Source organism: Palaemon carinicauda, chromosome 4 (assembly GCF_036898095.1).
Source record: "Palaemon carinicauda isolate YSFRI2023 chromosome 4, ASM3689809v2, whole genome shotgun sequence".
Lineage (NCBI taxonomy): Eukaryota > Metazoa > Arthropoda > Malacostraca > Decapoda > Palaemonidae > Palaemon > Palaemon carinicauda.
The window spans coordinates 43,927,661-43,940,160 of NC_090728.1; the positions used below are offsets into that span (position 1 = coordinate 43,927,661).

Consider the following 12,500-nt stretch of genomic DNA (forward strand, 5'->3'; position numbering starts at 1 on the left):
TTTTGCATAATAGTACAGCGGCATAGCAGACCAATTGTTCAAATTGGTCTAAAAGCACCAAAATTGGCACACATGTAGATTAAAATATTCTAAACATTTTTGGATATGGAGGCATTCAAGATTAGCCCTTAGGAAGATATGGCGGCCATTGTTCAAAATGGCCGCCATTTAACATTAGCGTCATTACATAGACTTCATTATGTGTCGTTAGTTTGGTGCTAGATGGGCCAAAATTCCCTTTTTTTACATCAGAATTAACATCAATAAATGTTTAACAGATATTTAGATGAATCTTCTCAAAAATGGCCCCCAAACTGGCCGCCATTTTGTGGAAAAAGTGGACATTTGATGAAGATTTCAATACTCAATGACATAATACCTCTAATAACCAGTACCTGATTTCAGGAACACACTTTAATTGCTCAAGTTGCTTTTTTATTTCAAATTGCTGGCAAAATTGCTAGTCAAAATAATACACAGAGTACGGGAAGTTTACAGTATGGTCAGATTGTAGTTATATAGTCGACCAAAAGCCCAGTCTCTAGGCACAGTACTTGTGTAATCCTGCAGTACATACATGTAATACAATAACGTAGATTTTGCCACACTATGTTAATTATGATTCCGAACTTTTCAAATCTGGTCACCAGAATTATGAATGTCTACAGATCATAATGTTGGTTAGCAAGTTTTCTGTCCCAATCTACTGGCATTCGCCTTCACAGAAACATAGACCAGTGCATTGCAGTGAAGCGTTCTTGCACTTGCAGCGGTTTTTGCAGCCTTTCTTGCATCCGCAAGACACCAGCTCATAGCAGGCCTTGGATGCCTCAGGGAGTGTGGTCCAGAGTGGTGTGTAGAGCCCATCATCACTCCGATGCCAGCCCCAGTCTGTTGGTGGAGGGAGCACGGGCGTTGGTACCAATGCCTGGCCCCAGACATGACCACCCTGAAGGGCAGATCTCTTCACATGCTGCTCCAGAGCAGCGTAGGTTGGCGGGATGTTCTGAACAGAGTTCGTCTTTGCAAAGAGCTGCTTTCTCGCCTTGTTGACGTCCTTGCATTTGCTTGTGCGGTCATACAGGAGTATGACAAACCTCTCGATGACATGCATTGTATCCTCTTGGATGCTTGTGGGTGCATTTGCCAGACTCAGCAGGGCATCAGTGAGTTCTGGCAGCGTGTTCCATGTTGCCCAGGCAGATTTCTTCCCATGTCCGACGAAGGCTGACACAGTATCACACCCTGTGATGGCATGAAACATTGGAAGAGCACATGCCTTCTCTGGACCAAGGGAGGAAGCTATTTCATGGGCTGCAATGTAGCGGTAGTTCTTGCCTGTCCCAAAGGCTACCCAGAGTTCGTCTCCAGCTGGTAGTTTCTGGACTACCATCACTGCTAGGACCACGACGTCACTGTCTACTGTTCGAACCTGTATCTGGTGGTGACCATGTTGTGCAGCATGTGCTACATGTAGCATCATGCGGGTGTCTGCCTCTTCTTGGTTGCATGGTGCGAGTGAGTTGACATCCTCTTGCTGTGGAACACAGATCACCTGCTCCCCATCCGTGACGACCAGTTCCTTGCCTTCTTCTTGAAAGGACTCTGCAAGCATGGTGGAGAGGTAGCTGAAGAGCTCCACTTTGTTGCTATCAACTCGCAGGAAACTTTGCCAATTTCCTGGTATGACTGCTGAGTCGACAACACGCCGACGTACTCCCTTTCCACGCTGTTCTCTGGTTGATGCCTTCAGGGAATCTGCTCTGTAGCTGTCCCACACAAGGTCAAGACGTGATACATGTTGGAAACGTTGTACAACGTATGGGATGAACACTTGCTGTGCATATTCCTCGAACGTGTTGGCAGTACCCGGCTTCAACATCTGTACGATTACTGCTCCATCGAGGACAACAGCAGTGACAGTAGGAGCTTCAAACTGAGGCTCAGCATGGCCTTCAAGGCACACCAGCAAGTCACTCTTGCTCCCTAGGTACAGTCTCCCTCCGTCAGATAAAGCTGGAGGGCATTGCTGATTTTCATGCCTGAAGAACTCTTCTAGATTCCCATCACGGGTCTGGCAGCCGATATATAATCGTGCGAAGAGCGCAACATCATTCTTCAGAGATTTGACCTGTTCTTTTCCTTTGGGTATATTGGGTCCTCTCTTGGTCGCAAACAGTGGTAGCTTGTTCCGGTGGATTGCCACCTCAATGGACTTGGTTCTGTCCACGATGCATTCCTTTGAGAATGCTTCAAACTGGTCTTGGCCAATCTGCTTGGCGTTACGGACTGTTTCTATGACTGCAGGGTCTGCGATCTCCTTTGTGTCGAGCACCAGCAAGTCCTGACTGTCCTCCTCGAAAGGGTTGCCCAGCTCTTCAATGACGGCCACGAGTGAGCGCACATCTCTGGCAAAAGTGTTCTGCACACTTGGTGTCTCTTCGTGGTGACGTGTCTCCTCTTGATCGTGTGGATGCAGATTGAAGTCGTCAAATTCCACAATCACTCTAGCAACCTCCGGTCCGGCAACCATCCAGCGCCTCAGTGCAGTTGGATTGTCTGTGAGGCCGATGGCTCCTCCATCACCCTTGACATACGCGTTGTTCTGCTCATGTCCTTGGTCAAGAGGGATTGCTGAAAAGATCCTCTTGGTCTTCTGGACTGTGAAGTGTCCCTTGCTAAACTCTGTGAAGACGTCTGGATGTTTGTTTGCCAGTTCTGCCATGTCCCGTAGATGCACTGGTATCCATCGGGCATAGTTCGTGTGGTCTAGTGCGAAGAACCACGGAGCCAGTTCTGTCAGAGCATCCACGTACATGCTAAAATTGGCTTCTCTCAGAGATCGCACATAGATCAGAGTGGACAGCTCCAGTGCCAAGACTGTTGACCAGTACTGAAACTGCGGATAACTCTGTTCTCTCTGACTGCACCAGTCTTCGAAGCTTTCAGGGTGCTCATCATCTTCTGTATTGGTGGTGCTGTACTTGTCATAGGCACGCCGTTGGAGATTATACAACGCAGCCGCTGTGACTTGGTGTGCTCTTCTGGTGCGTGTGACGTGAGCTGCTCGAAGAAATGAGTCTGCTATTCCTTCAGTTGTGATCTCTGCTTGTACCAGTGCTTGGGTCCACCCACTTCCCTGCAACCAGTCACCCAGGGTCTTCAGTGCCGTCATCTCAATATGCAACCCCCCAAACATCACCACCAGTTGGTCTTCTCCATATGTGTTTGGCCACTTCCACTGGATCTGTTTTGCTAGAGTGAATAGTGGCTGGTCGCAAGTCAGAACTGGAGTTTGGCCTGGGTTGAGATGTTTAACTGCACTCCTGACTACATCAATAGAGTGTCTGATCATTGCCACAGTGTGAGCACTCTCCTGGAACAAGGGAAGCAGGGACGTTGGTGTGATGACTGGTTGCTTTGGATCTTGGTGCCTTGCATGGTATGCAGCCCATGATGTGTTTTCACAGGCCTCAACATCATCTTTGAGAACACTTCTCGTGTTCTCCAGCCACATATACTCATCTTCTATGTGCTGCTCACAGTTGTGGCGTCTAAGAGAGGTCACAGAAGTAGCTGGGATCATTTGCCCTTTGACAGAAGAAGCAACAGGACGTACATCCGTGTAATATTCTGGTAGAGGCTCAACCGTCTTTGATCCAGTATCACGCCCAGTGAGAGCAATGCTACGATCCACTCCCTCATCTGCACACGTTGGGTGTTGAAAAAGCGAGATTCCTGTTCCATGGAATGAATTCTTGGCTGTGGTGGCACTTGGGTTGTGGTCAATGTTGTCCACAGCCGCAGTTGTGAACACATTGCTACGCAGGGTAGGCGGGCAGACCACTTCCTCTATGCGGTACAGCTGACACACGCTGTTTCCCATCTGGGCAGAAAGACGTAGGACTCTGTCATATGAGATGCTTAGGCCCAGAGAGAAGAGCTTGTCCACAAGTCCTCTCTTGCGTGTTTCAGCATACAGCATCAGCCCAACATAGGTTGGAAGAGGAGTTTCTTGAGACGTACTGTGTCTGACAGCTGGAGGCTCCTGTGTCTTGGTTGCTCCCTGCTTCCGACTTTGCTTGACACTGTTGAACTTGAGAAGCTGCGCAATGGAAAGAGCTGCTTGTGTTGAAGAGGAATGGCTTTGATTCTTGATGGTGGGGCCATCCAGCACCATATTTACCATTGCAACTAGTACGTTTGGCACAGAGTCCTCCTGACAGCCGCCCGGGAATGATCCACGGAATTGGTAAGTGTCTTCAAACATATATCGACGAACTATCTGTGCAGCACGCGCAAGGTGAACTGCCTCAGTGTCACAGTCTTGCTCGCAGGCTTTGCCTAGCGCTTCACCAATGTCTTCATCAAACGCTAGTAAAACATCTCGGCCTTTGCTGTGGGATCTCAGGCCTGGTATCTGGGCTAACAGGCGCTCTTTCAGCCTTGTGCTATTAACTTTCTGGCACAAAACAACCCCGAGCTGTTCCATTCTTGTTGTGTATAGCTTTACAAGTTCTGCGAGTCTGAAGACTGGGGTGGTGCCCTCTTCTAGGTGGGTTTCCTCGATATACAGGACCAGTTCAGCCAGTACGATTCTTGACATTACACCTTCATGGTCAGTTTTCTGCTCGGCTTCTACAGTGGTCTTTGCACGATAGTAAAGAGCCAACAAACACTTGGAATGGTACTTGGCCTCCAGAGCCACCATATCACCCATGCTGAGCCTGGCTATGAGTTCATTGCCCCCAACTTGCGCTGCACACTTCCGTACGCGTGTGTCCACCTGGAAGGTTGTTACTTCATGTAGGGTCTCTGTGCCAGACTTTCCACAGAAAAAGCAGGAGGTGCCGCTGGTAGTGGCTTCTGAAGAGTGTGTTCTGGCGCGCTTGGCCTGGACATTGTCAGTACTATCAAATGCTGAGCTGCTTGCGATGCGTCTCTTCTCTGCTCTTCGTAGCATTGTGTTATTGTATTTGAGCATACATGTTTTATGCCACTTGGCCTGGTGGGCAACCATTGTCGCCTCAACACCTTGTCCTTCATCTAGTCTCTGTAACTGAACAGTTCTTGGCAGTTCTCCGAGTTCATCAAATTTGACCAAGTTTGCAGCCATTGTCGTGTATCCACTCCCAGGGTCTCGGCGTTTAGACAGTACTGGGCAGACAAGTGACTCTGTTGTCTCCTCTTGACATACAAGACACAGCTTCCAGTTTGTCTCAGGAGGTGTTGTGGGAGTACGTTGCTCAAAAGTATCGACCAGTTGGAACTTCTTTGCCATGGCTGCAGTCTGGAACAACGCGTCTCTGATGTCAGGTGGTGCTGCTGCTGCCTCACCTGCAAAGACACAAAACACCACCATGTTACCACAAGTTACTACTACAAGCACCATGACTATCAACACTATACTATTACTGCAGCCGCCGTCACTGCCACCAACGCTGCCGCTGCAAAGTAAAATTCATTTTCTTGTGAAATGGTAGCCAAATTATTTGGTAAGCACAGAAGTATGTGTAATTGTACAATACTTATCACCTCTAGCACACTTATCCCCTTTAGCATCCACAAAAAGACAAATTATGGTACATATTCAATGACGCTAACGGTAAATAGCGGCCATTTTGAAAAATGGCCGCCAAATGTGCTACGGGGAGAATCTTGAATGCCTCCATATCCAAAATTGTTCAGAATGTATTAATCCACATGTGTGCCAATTTTGGTGCTTTTAGAACAATTTGAACAATTGGTTTCATATTTCTTACTATGCCGCTGGGCTATAAGACAGGAACGGTATAAGGGTAAGCCTTCCTTAACTTCAGACCTACGATTTACCTTCACATGCCCTTTTAAAGACAGGAGTAAGACAAACCTTTGACTTCCAGGTGAAGCAAATTATTTCTAGAGATAGTGAATAATATTTGGAAACCCTAATTAATTAAAAAATACAGCAGGTATAAATGAACTAACCACGGACCCTTTATATGTTTTCATTTACCATGAAACCCAGTAAGATGGGAAAAAGCACAGCTCTGAATAATAATAATAATCTTAATAGTAATAATTAATACTATAATTACGGTAGAGAAAATAGACAAATGCCCCATATCTTTTACTTCATAACTGATAAACGAAATTTAATTTATAAACCGCAACTGATATAGGTATGATGTCAAAAATTTTCCCTTCTAACGTACGCCAAACTAAACTTAAAAAAAAAAAAGGGTTTCCATTCAAGTACATAAAATCTAACGATTTGAAAAACGAATAAATGCTCACTGACGACCGACCCTGAGTCATTCTCAATAACAGAAAATTGAAAATAATCATGGAAATTAAAAAAACACATTCATCACTGATTTTTAACCATTTTGTGAAAGTTGATACACACATTTTTCATTAATAAAATGCTACTACCTCACATAAAAAATCAGAATAAAAAAAGACCACCCTTGATAGTAATATAAAAACGTAAGCCAGTCTAAATATAGGTCAGGTTTCAACAAATACGATTTGGAAACTGAAAGCTTTCATCCTTCCGTTCAACGGATCTCTTCAGCCAAAAGGTTGTCGACTGAAGAGGGGAGTTGAGGGGTCTCGTTGGGGTAAGAGAACGATTGCTCCAATTTTCTTTACCTGTGTCCTATCACCAGCCAGTCTCTCTTTGTACAGTTCCACTTACTATCGACTATTATTTAACAAAGGTATGAATGAGGATTTTAGTTTTAAAGGTTTAAAGGCCACTCATGAATGGCAGAGAGAGAGGCAGAGGACAGTGAAAATGACCAAGAGACTGATCATATATTATTATTATTATTATTATTATTATTATTATTATTATTATTACATGCTAAGCTACAACCCTAGTTGGAAAAGCAGGATGCTATAAGCCTAGGGGCCCCAACAGGGAAAATAGCCCAGTGATGAAAGGAAACAGGAAAAATAAAATATTTCAAGAAAAGTAACATCATATATATATATATATATATATATATATATATATATATATATATATATATATATATATATATATATATATATATATACAGTATATATCTTCTATATAAACAATAAAAACTTTAACAAAACAAGCGGAAGAGAAATAACACAAAATAGTGCGCCCGAGTGTACCCTCAAGCAAGAGAACTCTAACCCAAGACAGTGAAAGACCATGGTACAGAGGCTATGGTACTACCCAAGACTAGAGAACAATGGTTTGATTTTGGAGTGTCCTCCTAGAAGAGCTGCTTACCATAGCTAAAGAGTCTCTTCTACGTGTGATCAGCGCTCAAGCCCCGTCTCCATTCAAGCCAGGATCAGGGAGGGCCAGGCAATGACTGCTGATGAGTAGACAGGTAGACCTATAGGACCCCAAAACTCCCCTCCTTAGCTCAGAAGGATGGTAAGGTTGCAAACACTACTAGAAACTATCGAGTTTAAGTGTGACAAGAAGCCCAGTTCGCTAGGCATTGGATTTAAGCATTTATTATTATTATTATTATTATTATTACTTGCTAAGCTACAACCCTAGTTGGAAAAGCAGGATGTTATAAGCCCAAGGGCTCCAACAGGGAAAATAGCTTAGTGAGGAAAGAAAAAGAGTAAAAATAAAATATTCTACGAATAGCAACAACATTAAAATAAATATTTCCTATATAAACTATAAAAACTTTAACAAAAGAGAAAAAAAAGTTGGATAGAATAGCGTGCCCGAGTGTACCCTCAAGCAAGAGAACTCTAAACCAAGACAGTGGTAGACCAAGGTACAGAGGCTATGACACTACCAAAGACTAGAGAACACTGGTTTGATTTTGGACTGTCCTTCTCCTAGAAGAGCTGTTGAGCTAATTAGCCCGGTGCTGGAGGCTGTAAGGCCATTCATCACCCAGTTGCAACAGTGGGGGGGTGGGGGGTTCCTAGTAGTTACACTATGAAGTAAAAGTTAAAGAGGTTGGATAGCAAGATGGAAGAACTGAAGAGGGAAATAGACGGGTGTAAAACAAGAACAGTTAGGGGCCTAAGTAACGCATACAGTGGATTGAAAGAGGGGCACTGACAGCACTATCGTCCTACTAAGAGTATTACAAGGAAACCCCGTTACTAAAGATATAAAAGAATCTGTTTATGTCTTAAATGTGTATCTTTTACTAGTGAGATTCTTAGTAATATACGATAATAGTTATAACACCCATTTCACTCTTGTCTATGTTAGTATTTCTAAAAACTTCCAAGATGTAACAATATCTGCAATACATCAAACAGAAGCAATGCAAAGGCATAAATTTGTTCAAGGATACGAAATAATATCAATATTTATAGAAAAGAAAGTCTCTATATAGATATAAATCTGATTGGTCTTGACAAACATGAGATTGTCACTTTGCCCTGTTGCGCATATTGATGTCAATACTTCAACGTAATACCAAAAGAAAAACTATCTCCAGTATACACAAAAAGTATAGATAAACGCATGTATGTATGTATGTATGTGTATATATATATATATATATATATATATATATATATATATATATATATGTGTGTGTGTGTGTGTATGTATGTATATATACACATATATATATGTATGTATATACACACATATATATATAAATATATATATATATATATATATATATGTATGTATATACACACAAAAATTTTATGTATATATATATATATATATATATATATATATATATATATATATATATATATATATATGCGCGTGTGTGTGTGTTTGTGTGCAATTGTCTTCTCGAGTTTTTGCATTTTACACTTTGATAAGGTGTTCCAGAAGGTGTAAGTCATCTTATTTTTACCACTATTTTAAATGAGGTTCTTAGCCGCCCCCCCCCCTCTCTCTCTCTCTCTCTCTCTCTCTCTCTCTCTCTCTCTCTCTCTCTCTCTCTCTCTCTCTCTCTCTCTCTCTCTCTCTCTCTCTCTGGAGAAAATTGTTGAAAAATATGTACCGGAAAAAACAATAAATATCAGACATGCATACCAAGAGACAGGAGGATCTTATTTCCAAAAATTAGAAAGTGGAAGAAAAATCTTGCAAAAGAAAAAAATGTATGGAAAATGATGGAAATAAAAAGTAATATAGAAAATGAAGAACAAAAGATTATACAATCGAAAGAAAATAAAAAAGGGACTTAGAAGAAAGGACACTTCAAAAAAAAAAAAAAAAAAAAAAAAAAAAAAAAAAAAAAAAAAAAAAAAACCACCAAAGATGAATAAAGGGAGATTATAAATAGGCCCTCTAAGAATTGAAGGACGGTTAACGAATAAAAAGAAAGGAAATATGCAACATATTAGCAGAAAAATATAAGAGTGAGTTCACGCCAAGAATTGTGAATGAGAATAATGATACAGAAATGAGAGAAGAAAATGTTGAATATCTAACAGATATAGATATTAATGAAGCAGATATTGTGCAGGCTATAAGCGAAATTGAAAATGGATCGGCGGCCGGATTAGATGGAATTCCAGCGATTTTGATAAAAAAAAAAAAAAAAACTGCACACACTATCGCGAAGCCGCTTGCAATACTGCTAAGACAAAGTGTAGATATGAGCGAGATATATGTTAAACATAAATTAGCTTATATAACCCCTATTTTCAAAAGTGGATCAAGACTAGAGGCAAGCAATTATAGACCTGTTAGTCTAACACCACATATTATGAATGTGTATGAAAGGGTAATAAAAAAGAAAATAATGAATCACGTGGTTAAAAATAATTTATTTAATATAGATCAACACGGTTTTGTGCCCAGAAAAAAAGTACACAAACCCAACTGATAGCACACTATGAAAACATATACAAAAATATGATAAATGAAAAAGACACAGATGTGATCTATCTAGATTTTGCAAAAGCTTTTGACAAGGTAGACCATAATATATTACAGAAAAAAAAATGAGAAAGCATAATTTTGTGGGAAAGATAGGAAAATGGGTAAAAGAATTTCTGCAAAACATAAAACATAGTGGTTGCAAATGACGAGAAATCAGATGAAGCTCAGGTAATATCTGGCGTGCCACAAGGTACGGTATTAGCTGTACTGCTGTTTGTTATTATGATCTCAGACATAGAGTGTGATGTTAAAACTTCCGTAAAGAGAAGTTTGCCCCCGATGACACAAGAATAAGTACAGAAATTACTTGTGATGAAGATAGGAACTCACTACAAAGAGATCTAAACAAAATATATGAATGGACGGAGATACATAGGATGGTATTTAACTCCGGTAAAATCGAATCGATAAACTATGGAAACAGAGAAGGAATGGTATATGCATACAAGGGACCTAATAATGAGACAATCACAAACAAGGAAGCAATTAAAGACCTTGGTGTAATGTTAAATAGGAATATGTTATGCAACGACCAAATAGCAACACTGTTGGCTAAATGTAAAGCAAAAATGGGAATGTTATTCAGACACTTCTAAACAAGAAAAGCTGAACACATGATTATGCTTTACAAAACTTATGTGCGTAGTACACTCGAGTACTGCAATGTGATATGGTACCCACACTACCAAAAGAATATTGCACAAAGAGAGAGTGTAAAAAGGTCCTATACTGCTAGAATAGAAGTTAAGGACCTTGACTACCGGGAAAGACTGCAATTTTTAAAACTATAAAGTCTAGAAAGGAGAAGAGAACGCTACATGATAATACAAGCATGGAAGCAAATCAAAGGAATTACTGAAAACATCACGGAGCTAAAAATATCAGAAAGAGCAAGCCGAGGTAGATTAATAGTGCCCAAAACTATACCAGGAAAACTAAGGAAGGCGCACAGGACATTAATCCACTACGCACCAGCATCGATAATGCAGCGACTATTTAATGTGCTGCCAGCTCATCTAAGAAACATATCAGGACTGAGCGTAGATGTGTTTAAGAATAAGCTCGATAAATACCTAAGATGCATCCCAGACCATCCAAGACTGGAAGATGTAAAATACACCGGAAGACGCATTAGCAACTCTCTGGTGGATATACGAGGTGCCTCACACTGAGGGCCCTGGGGGAACCCAAACATAGAATAAGGTAAGGCAATAAGGCTCTCTCTCTCACTCTCTCTCTCTCTCTCTCTCTCTCTCTCTCTCTCTCTCTCTCTCTCTCTCTCTCTCTCTCTCTCTCTCATACATATATAAACACACACATATATATAAATATATATATATATACATAAATCTATATACATATATATATAAATATGTAAATATATATATATATATAGTATATATATATAGTATATACATACATACATATATATATATATATATATATATATATATATATATATATATATATATATATATATATATATTTATCACTTTCAGGATATCAACATTTTTTGGGGTGGTGAGTAAGGGGAGTTTCTTTAATTGTTGAACAAATAATTAATATATCTCTCGAGTTTAATGCATAGAAAAAAAGAGAGCGTGTTTAATTTAAATAACTATTACGCATAATTATTATTATTATTATTATTATTACTATCCAAGCTACAACCCTAATTGGAAAAGCAAGATGCTATAAGCCCAGGGGCTCCAATAGGGAAAAATAGCCCAGTGAGGAAAGGAAATAAGGAAATAAATAACTGAAGAGAACAAATTAACAGTAAATCATTTTAAAAAAAGTAACAACGTCATAACAGATATGTCATATATAAACTATTAACAACGTCAAAAACAAATATGTCATATATAAACTATAAAATGACTCATGTCCGCCTGGTCAACAAAAAAGCATTTGCTCCAACTTTGAACTTTTGAAGTTTTACTGATTCAACAACCCGATTAGGAAGATCATTCCACAACTTGGTAACAGCTGGAATAAAACTTCTAGAGTACTGCGTAGTATTGAGTCTTATGATGGAAAAGGCCTGGCTATTAGAATTAACTGCCAGCCTAGTATTACGAACAGGATAGAATTGTCCAGGGAGATCTGAATGTAAAGGATGGTCAGAGTTATGAAAAATCTTATGCAACATGCATAATGAACTAATTGAACGACGGTGCCAGAGATTAATATCTAGATCAGGAATAAGAAATTTAATAGACCGTAAGTTTCTGTCCAACAAATTAAGATGAGAATCAGCAGCTGAAGACCAGACAGGAGAACAATACTCAAAACAAGGTAGAATAAAAGAATTAAAACACTTCTTCAGAATAGATTGATCACCGAATATCTTAAAAGACTTTCTCAATAAGCCAATTTTTTGTGCAATTGAAGAAGACACAGACCTTATATGTTTCTCAAAAGTAAATTTGCTGTCGAGAATCACACCTAAAATTTTGAAAGAGTCATACAAATTTAAAGAAACATTATCAATACTGAGATCCGGATGTTGAGGAGCCACCGTCCTTGACCTACTAACAATCATACTTTGAGTTTTGTTAGGATTCAACTTCATACCCCATAACTTGCACCATGCACTAATTTTAGCTAGATCTCTATTAAGGGATTCACCAACCCCAGGTCTACA

General features: G+C 40.2%; 1 protein-coding gene across 1 annotated transcript in view; it reads left to right on the forward strand.

The window, feature by feature from the left end:
- Nucleotides 1-12,500, forward strand: part of LOC137639394 (uncharacterized) — a 505,690-nt gene that overhangs the window by 378,153 nt on the left and 115,037 nt on the right. The gene's annotated exons all lie outside the window — the stretch shown is intronic.